General features: G+C 38.8%; 1 long non-coding RNA gene across 2 annotated transcripts in view; it reads right to left on the reverse strand.

Moving 5' to 3' along the window:
• LOC141523749 (uncharacterized) overlaps window positions 1–15455 on the reverse strand; it is a 124854-nt gene that overhangs the window by 93266 nt on the left and 16133 nt on the right. The gene's annotated exons all lie outside the window — the stretch shown is intronic.

Genomic DNA, 15455 nt, shown 5'->3' on the forward strand with positions numbered 1-15455 from the left:
GAGGTGACTTGACAAAAATCTGATAATTATCAAATCCAATAAATTTATCAAATCCAAAGGATGGAGGTAGGTAGAAAATTGCAGAGATAGGCAGATAGATAGATGATAGATAGATAGATAGATAGATAGATAGATGATAGATATAGATTTTTCAAGCTAGACAGTATAGAGAGGTGGCATAGTGAATAGTGTTGGGCTATAAGACAGGAAGACCTGAGTTCAAATCTAGACTCAAACACTTACTACCTATGTAATACTGGGCAAGTCATTGGTTTCCTCTACTGTTAAACAGGATAATAATAATAATAATAGCACTTACCTCCAGAGTTGTGAGGATAGCATGAGATGATATTTGTATCATGAAAATGTTCATTCCCTTCAGAGAGCACCTTCAGTGAACCTTGAGGATCCAGAAATTGTCCGGAGACAAAATCCAAGAAAAGAGCTAGTAGAAAACCTATGCCTCAAAATATCTATAGACAAATGATCAAAGTTTAGGAACTAGAGGTCCTAACATGAGTAGGCAAATTGGACCTCACAGGTTTCACTGAGACTTGTTTGAATGAAATCCACAGAAGAAATATGGCTTTAGATGAGTATACTTTATTCAAAGAAAACATGACAGGTAAAAGAAGGGGCATGGTAGCCACAAACATATATTTATTTATTTATTTTTAAGTTTATCTAACTTCCTATTTATTTACTTCTTTGTTATTCTTTGTCTCATTCTATGCTTTGGTCAAATAGCATCATCTAATCATGCTCACTGTGCTACTGTATATCAATGGTTTCCAATTATTATTATTAGATTGGTAAAACCTGACCATGGGCTTTAAGACATTCAACTGACTGCTTTAATCTTCCCTTATCCTCCCTCTCTTCTGATCCATCACAACCTTTTCTCCAACCAAACACACTTATACTTATACTCATTGTCCACCATAAACCCTCTTCAATTTGTTCTACCATAAATGCCATTCTCTTCCTGCCACGATTTACCTGCTTTATTTCCTGAAACTCCTTTACTTCCCCTACTGCAAACAATATTTGAAATTTCTGTCCTCTGCAACACCTTTTCAGACTCACTCTCCTTCCTACAAATTAGTCTATGCTTTTCATACTTACCTTTACAACTTTGTACTAACCTTTACGACTCACATATAAACTATGTTTATATGTTTCTTCTGGGTCTTGTGCTTTTATGAATCTTTATGTTTTGTTTATTTATTCTTGTCCTGCCTCCCTATAAAATTGTAAACTCTTTAAGGAAACCTTGTATGTATATCTTCTACTTTTTTTGTACAACTGCCATACATACAATATATATATATACCACTGTGCAAACAATTGATGCAGAGTAAAACATGGTCAATTTAAAAACTATATTCATGTGAGGAAATATGGGAACCAGAAGGAAGGAATGTAATGTAAATCATCAGGGCAAAAATTACTACCTGAGCAGAATAAGGAACTACACATGGTTTAGAAAACTGATCCCAGATCTGGACCAGAAGTGGTGATGGGAGACTTAAATTAGCCTATATATCTACCAAAAGCAAAGTAGCCAACAACTTCATGATAATTTCATTCTTCAAAATATTGTTATTTGTCCTTCATTCTCAAAGAAGATCAATGACATCAGGAGGGTGATATTTTGGTTTTGGGGGTGAATTGGATTTAAGTGAAGCAGAACTGTTCAAAGTCATCAGCCTCACTTTTCAGAGTCATCAGAGTTCAGTGGTAAGACACAGGTCAAGATGACTGGCAATGGCATCACATTCAGTGGGAGATCTTGGTCATTTTGAGTTAAGGCCTTTCCTGGGTCAGTTTGTCTTAGTCCATTCAATAATTAAAGTCTAGGTAAGAAATGAGGGAAAAGATGGCCTAGTTTGCCTTCACAAAAGAATCAGTCTGGGAGGAGAAGATCCTCAGCATTTCTAGCTAGAACCCCTTCAAAATATAGAAAAACCATCAAGGTGAAATTCTATTCTGGATCTTATTTTCATTCCCATGGAAAAATTCATTGCTGGGGTGGAAACAATGGAGGGAAGTGTCCTAGAATTTATCATAGATAAAAGAGTAGGGCAAATTTTGGCATGCTCCTTGGATTTTGAGAGAACAGTAGGATCCAGAAGAAGGGTAGGTAGATAGGGCTCAAGGTTTAAAATTTTTCCAGGGAATGACTGCTGAGTAAGGATGGAAAGCTCTTAATGTAATTTTTAAAATGCAAAGGAAAACATTTCTTTTTTTTTTATTTTTTAGAAAGGCAATGGGGTTAAGTGGCTTACCCAAGGCCACACAGCTAGGTAATTATTAAGTGTCTGAGGCCAGATTTGAACTCAGGTACTCCTGACTCCAGGGCCGGTGCTCTATCCACTGCACCATCTACTGCCCCTGAAAACATTTCTGATGAGGAGAAAGGAGAGTTATCTGAAGAGACCAAAATGTCACTTGACAACCAATTTAGAAGATCTTTGCAGGAGATAGAAGCAAGAAGAAGTAACAAATATGCCATGAATGCCAAAGAGAATAGCATAGGGAGTACAAAATTTGAGAATGAACTTACACTTTTGGTGTGAATAGGACAATAAAACCCAACAACAAAGATAATGCCCAATCCTTCATCTTTATTTCACTTCCATTTTCACTGCTAAAGAAAATGACTTTGCTCTGAAAAGACCAGAATAAAAATGGCTAATGGGGAGTTGATCCCAAGATAAATAAGGAGCTAGTAGAGAGTACCTAACCACCCTTGATGAATTCAGGTAACCCAGCCTAGATGAGGACTAGGCACTGATGGAATTTCAACTTCTAGAAGAGTAAAATGTAATTGCATAGAGAGGGTATGGCTTCAGTCAAGAACACATCACTCCAGACTAACCTTGTTTGCTCTTTAGAGAAAGTTAGAAACTTTGAGGAATCAATGGAATACCATAGATATAGTTTAGTTAGATTTTATTCAAAGCATTAGATTCAAGTATTTCACTATCTGTGTTGGGAAAAAATAAAGGCTAAATGAAAGTAGAATTTGATGGATATGGAACCAGTTGAGTAGCCAACTGAAACTGAAATGTCCTTGAGATCTCCTAGGCCCAGAACTATTTAACACCTTTATCAATGACTTGAATAAAAGTAGAGGTCATATTTATCCAATATGAAGAGGACGGGTGGCTAGGTGGCACAGTGGATAAAGCACCAGCCCTGAAGTGAAGAGTACCTGGGTCCAAATCCGGTCTCAGACATTTAATAATTACCTAGCTGTGTGGCCTTGGGCAAGCCACTTAACCCCAATTTGCCTTGCAAAAAACCAATATGAAGAGGAAACAAAACTGGGAAGGACAGCTCACACACAGGCTGAAAGAGGATACAAAAAAAATCTTGATAAACTAGAGTAGAAATTCTCTAAGGGTATTCTGGTAACACTGAAAGTTTCTGAGACTCCTTTGGAGGGCTCCATGAGATTAAAATTATTTTCAAAATAAAACTGAGTCATTTTAATTTCTATCACAGTAAATATCAATAGCTATAATCCACAAAAACAAAACCTCTTTAGCGGGGAGGAAGACCCTTAACAATTTTTTTAAGAGTATAAAAGTCCTGAGACAAAAAAGTTTGAGAACTGCTGAGTTAAAGTACTGACTTAAATCTAATAAAATGCAATTCACATACAAATGATGTTTGTCCTTCTTTCTCAAAAAAGACCATGAAAACAAGGAGGTGATGCCAGGATGAGCAAAAAATGAATTGAAATTGAAAGAGGGGATGCTGTGCTAAGGAGTCTCATTTTCTCCTCCAGAACCATTTGGGTTCAGTGACTATATATATGAATCAATATAACTGGAGATGGCCCTAGGTTAAGTGACTTGTTCAAGGTCACATAGCTAGTAAGTGTCAAGTGTCTAAGTTTAGAGATTTGAACTCAGGCTCCTGCCTCCAGTGTTGGTGTTCTATCTCCTGTACCATCTAACTGCCCTATATAAATAAAGTGAATTAAATGTCTGTACCTTTTGATCCCCAAATTCCAAATGTTTAATCATGTACCCTAAAGAGGTCACTGACCATAAAAAAGGTTCCCCATACTTATAGCACTTTTGTGAAAGCAAAAGAACTGTTCATCAATTGGGGCATGGTTAAACAAATAGGTACATAATTTTAATAGGAACATTGTGCTATATGTAAAAAATGACAAATATGATGAATACAGAGAGTTTTGGAAAGACTTAAATGATTTTATGCAAAGTGAAGTAAACAGAACTTAGAAAGTAATAAACACAACTATAACGATGGAAATGGAAAGAGTAGTTGCAAAACAACTGAAGCCAAATATTACAAAACTATAAAATCCAGCCTTACACAAAGAAGTTATGAGAAGATGTACTCCATTTCTCTTCTCCCTTGTAGAGGTAGGAATCTATGGTTGGGGGGTGTGGACAATTACAGATAGCAAGACTTTTTTTCATTGTGTTGACTGGTTTTCTCAAATTTTTTCCCCCTCTTCTTCCTTTTTTTTAAAAAAAGAAATTCTTTGGTGGGGGTCAGCTAGTAAGTATTTGATACTAGCTGTGTGACCTTGGGCAAGTCACTTAACCCCCTTACCTTGCAAAAATAACAAAAAGAAATTCTTTGTTATAAAGGATGTCTTTCTTGGAAGCAAAGGCAATATAAAAATATAATAAAAGAAAGCAATAAAATGTACTTTAAGTAGTTTAAATAAAATTGCAATTTAATAAGTAGAAATAGATAGTCATACTTTTGTCAAAAAAAAATCTGCTTCACAGGTTGAAGGCCTTTAATTTAGCAATTCCTCTGAAAAAGATCTGGGGCTCTTACTGAGCTGCAACTTCAATATAATTCAACAGTTTGATGTGAAAGACAAAAAAAGTTAATGTAATCTGAATTAACCCCAAAGTCCACTAAAAAAGTTGCTAAATAATTGGAAATTGAGGGTCTGCCCATCAATTGGAGAATGACTGTATATGTATATGTATGTGATGGAATACTATTTTCTTTAAGAAAAGCATGAGGGATGGGATTTCAGAAAAGACTGGAAAGACATGCATGAATCGATGCTGAGTGAAATGGACAGAACTAGAAGAACATTATACACACTAACAACAACTTGGGATGAAGACCAACCATGATGGACTTGTTCATTTCAGCAGTATAATAATCAAAGGCAATTTTAAAAGACTTTTAATGGAAAATACCATCCATGTCCAGAAAAAGAACTGTGTAGTTCAAATAAAGACCAAAGCTCATTATCTTCAATTTTTTAAAAGTTGTCTTAAGTATTATATCACTTTTTTCTCTCTAATGTTTTCTTTCCTCTATTTGGATCTGATTCTTCTCTCACAACATGTTCAATGTAGTATGGTTATAAATGTAGAGTTTATATCAGATTGTTTTTCATCAGAGAGAGAGGGAGGGGGAGGGGAGAAAAAGAGAAAAATTGTAAAACCTAAAATCTTTTTTTTAGGTTTTTGCAAGGCAAATAGGGTTAAGTGGCTTGCCCAAGGCCACACAGCTAGGTAATTATTAAGTGCCTGAGGCTGGATTTGAACCCAGTTACTCCTGACTCCAGGGCCTGTGCTTTATCCACTGCACCACCTAGCCACCCCAAAATCAATAAACTTTTTAAATTTTTTTTTAAGTTTCTGCAAGTCAGTGGGGTTAAGTGGCTTGCCCAAGGCCACAGCTAGGTAATTATTAAGTGTCTGAGGCTGGATTTGAACTCAGGTACTCCTGACTCCAGGGCCAGTGCCTTATCCACTGTGCCACTTAGCCATCCCCAAAACCTAAAATCTTGCAAAAAAAAAGATTGGTAAAAACTACCATTGCACGTAGATAGAAAAAAAAATAAATTGAATAATTAAATTTTAAAAATAGCAACCAAAAAAAAAGTTGCTAAGATTGGGGGAAAGCAGAGCTCTTCAACTCTATGTGTTGAGACCAATTTTATCATTCCCCTCATTCAGACAAGGGTATTTATCTCCACCAAGGAGGAGAGAGTCCCATCTTTACCTAATGGGTTTAGGCACGGGGGTTCCATTAGACTGCAATAAATAATAGAAAGAGAACTTTCAGGAATAACAAGGTGATCATCCCTCTAGACTGTCTTGGTCAGAACTGATCTCTTATATTATTGTCAGTTCTGAGCTCAATAGTTTAGAAAGGCTTTGGCTAAACAGGAGGTTGTCCAAGGAAGGGCAACCAAAGTGAAGGGCATTGAGTCCATGAGATGGATATGCAGAAGTTTCTTAAGGACCATCCTTGGAAGAAGCTTAAACCAGTTCTGCTTACACCCGAGGGCAGAACCAGAAACAATGGATGGAAGCAGCAAAGAGGAAAATTTGGACTCCATGTCAGTGATGATTTTCTAAAGATGCAAGCTGTTCTAACCCTAATTCTGAGGTTCCTTTTCAACAGGGGTCTTCAAGCAGAGACTGGCTGCCTATTGGAGATGTGAAATTGAGGATTACTTAATTTCAAGGGTCATTTAAATTTAGTGACTAATAAAGGCCCTTTTTGAGTCAAAAACTATGATTCTCTAAATTTAAAGATTTGGAGGGTTTTTTGGTTGTTCCTTTTTAACTTGCAGAGGATTAAACAAATACTAAGGGGAAAATAATTTTAATAAAAAAATGCAGATTTGAAGATTGAAGAAGTCTAGCAGACTTCTCTGTTGTCCTTGGCACTGACAGGCAGTATAGCCATCTCTGGTATTAGAGATTAGAGAACATCTTGTACCCATAGATTTTAGCCTTCTACCTCACCAGATCTACTCAGGAGCAGAAAAGTAAATTTTTAGAAATATTTGAATCATTGAGTAGTAGAGCATCTGTAAGGAACCTGAAATTTTCCCTCACTCTCTTCCCTCCTCAGCGAAGCCTATGCCAACATCTCCTTGAAGAGGGGTGAGGAGATGGGGCCCAACAGAATCTGCTTTACCAACTTTGTACAGCACCCAGAAAAGTCAAATACAAATGGGCTTGTTAACACCAGTAAATTCCGTTCAAATAATGAATCTTCTGAAGTGGTTGCATTATTCAAAATCACATTGCACATTTTCACTGGACTGGAACCAATTACCATATTTTATATAATTATAACTTCAAATAGTGCAAATTCAAATACATGCAGCCACTTTAGGGAAATCATAATTCACACTAATCATGATGTGGCTAAAGGATAGACCTCAAGGGGCATCCAAATGGGTAGGTTGTGGCCAGGAATGTTAAAAATAAATAATCATTTCAAGGGCCCATTATTTCATCTGTGTAGATACACCTTCTTCATTCACACAGATCATAAACTTTCCATACTTTATAGATCATTTCTTGAGCTGATATGACCCAAAAGATGAATTATTTGGTGACCAAAACAAAAAAAAAAATCTCTTGGGGTTTAAGTGATTTGGATCTTTCAGACAAATGGGTACAGGAAGTTGAAGATCAGTGCTATTTAATGATAGTGAAAAGAGGTATAAACAGTTCAACATAAGGTTAATAATAGCTAGCATTTATGTGACATTCTAAGGTTTACAAAGTTCCTTACAAATCTTACATCATTTTTTGTCCTCACCAAAAGTAAGTGCTATACTACCCTCATTTTACAGATGAAGACACTGAGGCAGTCAGAGGTTAAGTGACTTACCCAGGGTATTATGGTTAGGAAGTGACTGAGGCAGGATTTTTTTTAACTTTATTTTTTTTTAGGTTTTTGCAGGTCAAATGGGGTTAAGTGGCTTGCTCAAGGCCACACAATTAGATAATTATTAAGTGTCTGAGGTCTGATTTGAACTCAGGTACTCCTGACTCCAGGGCCGGTACTCTATCCATTGTGCCACCTAACCACCCTGATGCAGGATTTTAATTCAGGTCCAGTGCTCTATCCACTGTGGCTCCTAGCTGCCTCAGTTTCCAAAGGGTAATTTCCTTAAGGAAATAGAAAAATACAATCCTTTCCCTATCCTATGCCTCAGAACTCCGGGCATTATTTCCCATTCTATCCTCCTTTGCTCTAGTCTGACAAGAGCTGATTCTCCTCCTTAATCAAGGCAACTCAGTTTCTGATATTACCTCTTTTCAGAGCTTGTCTCTTCTATCACTTCTCCCTCCTTCTCATCTTCAGTCTCTCCTTATATCCTGGCCTCTTCCAGGAAACTTAGAAGTCCTCCTATGTTTCTCCCAATTTAAAAAATCTGCAGTGTACTCCATTACCCCCACAAGTCACCTCCCTATAGCTCTTCTCCCTTTTACATACAAATTCCTAGAAAAAGTTATCTACACTCCCAGCCTTTACTTCCTCACCTCCACTGGGCAACGCTGAAGCTGCTCTAAGGTAACAACATCTTTTAATTGAACTTTTCCTAGTATACTCCTCCAGGATCTTTATACAACATTTGTCACATTGACTGTCCCCTCCTCCCAGAAAATTCTAATTCCTTAGCATTGGTGATATTGCTTTTTTTTTTTAGGTTTGTTTGGGTTTTTTTGCAAGGCAATGGGGTTAAGTGACTTGCCCAAGGCCACATGGCTAGGTAATTATTAAGTGTCTGAGGTCGGATTTGAACTCAGGTACTCCTGACTCCAGGGTGGGTGCTCTATCCACTACGCCACCTAGCTGACCATGTGATATTGCTTTTTCCTGGTTCTCCTCTACTCTAAGGAAAACATTTTCTGCTCAGTTTCCAGTTCACCCTTCTCTAGAAAACCTGGTGATCCCCTAATCCTGGGGGCCAATCATATTGGTACCACTTAGTTGCAGACTTCTCATATTGGCACCACTTAGTTGCAGACTTCCAATCAGCTTAGACCCTTCCAGTTCAGAACACCCAAGCCCAAGCAATTTCCCTGTCTCAGTCATCCAGAAACAAGGATTACAGATGTGAACCACAATATCCCTCTTGAACTCCTGTCTCACTACCACCAATATTGCCCCCCCAAGGATGTCCCCCCCCCCCAGACTTCTCAAATTCAACATGTGTAAATTAAAATCTCAGGGGCAACTAGGAGGCACAGTGAATAAAGGAGAGTGTGGATCATCTCTCTAAATTCAAATCTGTTCTCAGTCTAGCCATGTGACCCTGGAAAAGTCACTTAATCCAATTTGACTCAGTTTTCTCATCTGAAAAATGAGCTGGAGAAGGAAATGGTAAATAGTATCTTTTACAGTATCTTTACCAAGCAAACCTCAGATGAGGTCACCAGGAGTCAGACATGTATGAAACAAAGGAACAACAAATTAAAACTCTTCCCCCACAAAACTGCTCTGCTCCAAGCTTTTCTATTTCTAAGATGTAGTAATCCTATCAAAGTAAATGTGTCAAAGGTGCTCACTAAGATTCACATTTTTGGGTTACTCTGCACTGTTCTACTCCTTTATTCTCCATAGCCAATAAGTTGCTAAGTCTGATCAATTTTACCTTTACAACAACTTTTGCATTCTTCCCTTTCTCTCAACTTAGAGTTGCTACCTTAGATCAAGCCCTCATTATGTCTCTCTCCTGGACTATTGAGTCTCCCTTTCAATCTTCCTTTCAATATCTCTTTTGTTCAGTCTATCCTCCTCAGAGATGTTGAAAATAATCTTCCTAAAGCATAGGTCACATTATTCCCCTTCCCTCCACCCTGACACAAGAAACTTCAATGGCTTCTTTTTTTAAAATTTATTTTTATTAAAGATATTATTTGAATTTTACAATTTTCCCCCAATCTTGCTTCCCCCCCCCCACAGAAAGCACTCTGTCAGTCTTTTCTTTGTTTCCATGTTGTACCTTGATCCAAATTGGGTGTGATGAGAGAGAAATCATATCCTTAAAGAGAAGAGAAGTCTAAGAGGTAACAAGTTCAGACAATAAGCTATCTGGTTTTTTTTCCTAAATTAAAGGGAATAGTCCTTGCACTTTGTTCAAACTCCACAGCTCCTTATCTGGATGCAGATGGCACTGGCCTTTGCAGACAGCCCAAAATTGTTCCCAATTGTTGCATTGATGGAATGAGCAAGTCCTTCAAGGTTGAATATCATTCCCATGTTGCTGTTAGGGTGTACAGTGTTTTTCTGGTTCTGCTCATCTCACTCAGCATCAGTTCATGCAAATCCCTCCAGGTTTCCCTGAATTCCCATCCCTCCTGGTTTCTAATAGAACAATAGTGTTCCATGACATACATATACCAGTTTGCTAAGCCATTCCCCAATTGAAGGACATTTACTGGATTTCCAATTCTTTGCCACCACAAACAAGACTGCAATAAAATTTTTGTACAAGGAATGTTTTTACCCTTTTTCCTCATCTCTTCAGGGTATAGACCCAGTAGTGGTATTGCTGGATCAAAGGGTATGCACATTTTTGTTGCCCTTTGGGCATAGTTCCAAATAGCTCTCCAGAAGGGTTGGATGAGTTCCACAGCTCCATTAACAGTGTAATAGTGTCCCAGATTTCCCACATCCCTTCCAACAGTGATCATTATCCTTCCTGGTCATACTGGCCAATCTGAGAGGTGTGAGGTGCTTTAATTTGCATTTTTCTAATGATTAATGATTTAGAGCATTTTTTCATCAATGGCTTCTTATTACATTTAGAATAATATAGAGAGGGGGGCAGAGCCAAGATGGCAATAAGAAGGGATCCAGTCTTGGGAGCTCTCTGATAAAACTCATCAGCTAAGGACTCTAACTAAACTTTCAAGAGACAGAATCCACAAAGGGACCCAGTGAGGCAGTTCTCCTACTCAAGGTAACCTGGAAAAGAGCAGAAAGGCTCTGCTCCCCGGGGTAGGAGGGGTGGCCCGCCAGAGCCTCCCGGAGGCAGCCCCAGGGCACTGGGAGTCTCAGCTCACAGCAGCGGGGGATTCTCCTGAGCTGTACCCTGAGGAGCACCAGGCACAAAGTGGGGGAAACAGCAGAGGACCTCTGCCAGAGCACGTGGACCACGGGGCACACAGGGAGCAGCTTGGTCTTTTTTGCAGCCCAGAGCCGGAAACAGAAGCAGAAGGAGCTGGTAAACAGGAGCCCCCAGGGCATGAGCCCATTGAGCTGAGGGAGGGGAGTGAAGAGAGACTGCCTAGCTCTGTCCTCTGCCCCTGGAACAGGACTCTGGGGCTCTGACCACATTCAGATCCTGATGCCAGTCTAGGCCCCCCCAAAGAACAGCAGGACCCCCCCCCACCTCAGCCCTGTGGCAGAGGGGGGGTGCTTATGGTCATTCACAGACCAGGAGGGAAGACAGAGCCTCACACACTGAGACCCTTGTGGGAGTGTCCCAAAAGCTCAGGAAGCACCCCAAACCAGGCCCAGGCTGGGAAAATGAGCAAGCAAAGAAACAAAAGGAAGACTATTGAGAAATATTTTGCAAATGAGCCCAAGAAGGATCAAAATACTCAGTCTGAAGATGAGGAAGCAGAAGCTCCTGCATCTAAAGACTCCAAGAAAAACAGAAATTGGGCTCAGGCTATGACAGAGCTCAAAAAAGACTTTGAAAATCAAATGAGGGAGTTGGAACAAAAACTGGGAAAAGAAAGGAGAGAAATGCAGGAAAAACATGAAAATGAAGTCAGCAGCTTAGTCAAGGAAATCCAAAAAAATGCTGAAGAAAATAGCATGCTAAAAACCAGCTTAGGTCAAATGGATAAAACAGTTCAAAAAGTTATTGAGGAGAAGAATGCTTTAAAAAGCAAAATTGGCCAGATGGAAAAAGAGATAAGAAAACTCTCTGAGGAGAACAAATCCTTCAGACAAAGAATAGAATTCAGGGAGACTGATGAATTTACCAGAAATCAGGAATCAATACTTCAAAACAAAAAAAAAATCAAAAATTAGAAGAAAATGTGAAACATCTCATTGAAAAAACAACTGGTATGGAAAACAGACTTAGGATAGATAATTTAAAAATCATTGGAATACCTGAAAGTCATGATCAGGAAAAGAGCCTTGACATCATTTTCAAAGAATTACTACAGGAAAATTGCCCTGATATTCTAGAAGCAGAGGACAAAATAGAAATGGAGAGAATCCACCGATCCCCCCAGAAAAAGAGATCCCAAAAACCAACCCCTAGGAATATTATAGCCAAATTCCAGAACTCCCAAGTCAAAGAGAAAATATTACAAGCAGCCAGAAGGACACAGTTCAGATATCGTGGAGCTGCAGTCAGGATCACACAGGACTTAGCAGCAGCTACATTGGAAGCTCGTAGGGCTTGGAATACAATATACCGGAAGGCAAAAGAGCTTAGAATGCAGCCAAGAATGAACTACCCAGTAAGGCTGAATGAACTTTCAATGAACCAGGGGAATTTCAAATGTTCCTTTTGGAATGGCCAGAGCTGAACAGAAGGTTTGATCTTCAGATACAGGACTCAGGTGAAGCATGGAGATTGGAGGAGAAGGGGAAAATATGAGGGACTTAATGAGGATGAACTGCATATATTCCTGCATAGAAAAATGACACTGATAATACTCATATGAACCTTCTCAGTTAATAGAGCAGGTAGAGAGAGCTTTTATAGTTGAAGCACAGGAGAAAGCTGAATTCGAAGATAAAATATGGTGTAAAAATGGAGTCAATAGAAAAAAGGGAAATGGAATGGGAGAAAGAAAAAGGAGAGGGGGAATAGTCCAAGATATTTCACTTAAGATTTTTTTTTATTACAATGAGCTATTGCAATGATATGGAAGTGGGGAGGCAAGGGGGAATGAGGGAACCTTTGCTCTCATCAGAGATGGCTAAGAGAGGAAACAGCATATATACTCAATGGGGCATAGACATCTGGAGTAAGGAGGAGGGAGCAGGGGGAAGGGGTGGGGATGTGAATAAAGGAGGAGAGGATGGACCATGTGGGGGGAGTGGTCAGATATAACACATTTTCTTTCTTACTTCATGCAAGGGGCTGGGATTGGAAGGCCTGCCCAGGACCATGGAGCCAGGTGGATTCTGGGCCTAAGGGGTGGTATGGGGGCTCAGGGCTTCTTGGCCCCAGGACTAGGGATCTGTCTGCTGAGCCAGGCAACGACCCTACAGCAGAGTCATAGTGAAAGGAGAAAGAAAATAGAGTACATGGTAGTGGAGAAATAAGAAAGGAGGGAGTTGCGATCAGCAATGACAACGTTGGAAGAATATGGAAGTAACTTTTGCGATGGACTTATCATAAAGAATGAGATCCACCCATGACAGAGTTGTTGGTGTTGGAACAAAGGCTCAAGCACATTTCTTGTTATTATTATTTGGGGGAGGGTGCAGGGCAAGTGGGGCTATATGGCCTGCCTGGGGCCACATAGCAGGGTGATCTTTGGGTGTCTGGGGCCGGATTTGGACCCAGGTGCTCCTGGCTCAAGGGCCAATGCTCTGTCTGCCACCCAGCCACCCCTACTATCATTACTATATTATTTTATTTTGGGTCTTTTTTTTTCTTCTTTTTGGTTTTTGCAGGGCAGTAGGGATCGGGTGGCTTGCATGTCACACGGCTGGGTGATGGTTGGGTTTACGATGCTGGATATGGGCTTGGGTGCTCGTGGCTCCAGGGCTGGTGCTTTGTCCATTTTGCCACCTGGCCATACCTATAATTATTACTATTATTTTTTTAATTTTAATTTTTTTTCTCTCCCCTTTACTTTTTTCGCCCAAGCAAGTCTATCTATATTCATGGGGGGAGGAGGGGTATTTTGTTTACTTGTAAACAAGAATATTTTATCAATGTAAAAAAAATTTGTACAAAATGAGAATAAAAAAATAAATTTAGAATAATATAGAAACCTAGTATTTTTATAGTCTGACCCCAAGAATCCTACCTTCTTCCTAGGCTAATCCTAGATTCTCCCCTTCATGGACTATACATACCAGCTATCTCCCACAACTTTACCAGTCAACTTCCAGAACTTAGCATTCTATCATCTCCTATCTCCACACCTTTGTACAGCCTAAAGTACACTCTGTGAACCAGACCCACTGGCCTACTTGCTGTTCCACACTCAGAACCCTGTGGTTCCTTTCTTTGAGCCTTTGTATTAGCCGTCCCCCAGGCCTGGAATGCTGATCTTGAAAGGAAAAAAAAGACATGGATTTAAATCTTTCTATGAGACTTTTGAAAATAAGGAGAAAAAGTGAGTAATCATTTATGAAATGCCTATGATATATGAGGCACTAAGCCTTACAAATTGTATCTTATTTGATCCTCACAACAACTTTGGAAGGTAGGTGCAATTGCTAATCCCATTTTACAGATAAAGAACCTGAGGCAATGACTTGACCTCCAGGATCACACAGTTTAGTGAGTGTCTGAGGCTGGATTTGAACTCAGGTCTTCCTGACTCCAGGTACAGATTCTATCTATTATGGTACCAGCTACCTCTGAGATTGGACTAGATGGTCTCTAAAGTCCCTGGAAATAGTCTATCTGTGATCTAGTCTCTCCCTTGAATACAAATCTCTATCTCTAAAGAATGTCTCTATTGATATATAATGAATGGGCAGAGCTATGGGAGCACTTTCCTTTGGGTACAGGGGGTATATTGTTAGACATATTTAAACATAACAATAATAAAATATTTTTAAAATCATAAAAAAACGACTTTAAAGTCTGTCAGTTTTTTATTATCACATCACAATTCTAAACAATAAGAGGAATAAAATACTGCTGAAACATATTCTGTGGGTCTAAGTTATCACAATAGCTGTGAGACAGTAGCTGGTTGGGATTAAACTGCTCATGTTCATTTAGAGTTAGTTGGTTTTGCTCAAGTTCTCTGGGTGCTCAGTTTGTTTTTCTATCTCCAGGATTCTACATATTCTTGTATTTAAAGAGTAGAGTTAAAATAAACAAAGACAGCACAGCAATTATAAGGATGAAGAGACAGAAAATGAGTTAATGCAATTTTGTCCTTCAGTGTGACCACTTGGAATTTTTATTTCTGTTCAAAATTTGAAACTGTAAAACAGGGACAACTGCAAGGAATAATATTTTTGTTTGGTAAATGCAAATTTTAGTTTATAAGTGAATTATTTTACTGAATCTGAGTGAAAGCTTTAAAATGGAAATTTATTCTTTTTTTAAGTTGTTAATTGTTTGTTTTAAAACTAAGGAACAAATCAAGAAAATAAAACACTATAACGATGTAATGTTCCAAGAACTGCCTAAATGGTAACCTTTGCATATGTTTCAGTTTTATTAAAATTCATTTGTAAACTGGGATTTTTATGAATCTCTGCCAAACTTACCCTTATGTTTAAGGCTTTTCCTAACTATTTCTATAACTGTTGCTTCATGTGAAAGAAACTTTTCAAAATTTAATGAAAAATGTTCTTCAATCAACTTTAAGCAAAAGATAGATTGACTCATCTCTACTCTAATGAACATGAATATTCAAGGATCAGTTCTGAAGAAGTAATGACAAATTTATGAACAGCTAGGTAGCACAGTAGACAGAGTGCCAGGCTTAGAATCAGGCAGACCTGAGTTCAAA

This window comes from Macrotis lagotis, chromosome 1 (assembly GCF_037893015.1).
Source record: "Macrotis lagotis isolate mMagLag1 chromosome 1, bilby.v1.9.chrom.fasta, whole genome shotgun sequence".
Taxonomy (NCBI): domain Eukaryota; kingdom Metazoa; phylum Chordata; class Mammalia; order Peramelemorphia; family Peramelidae; genus Macrotis; species Macrotis lagotis.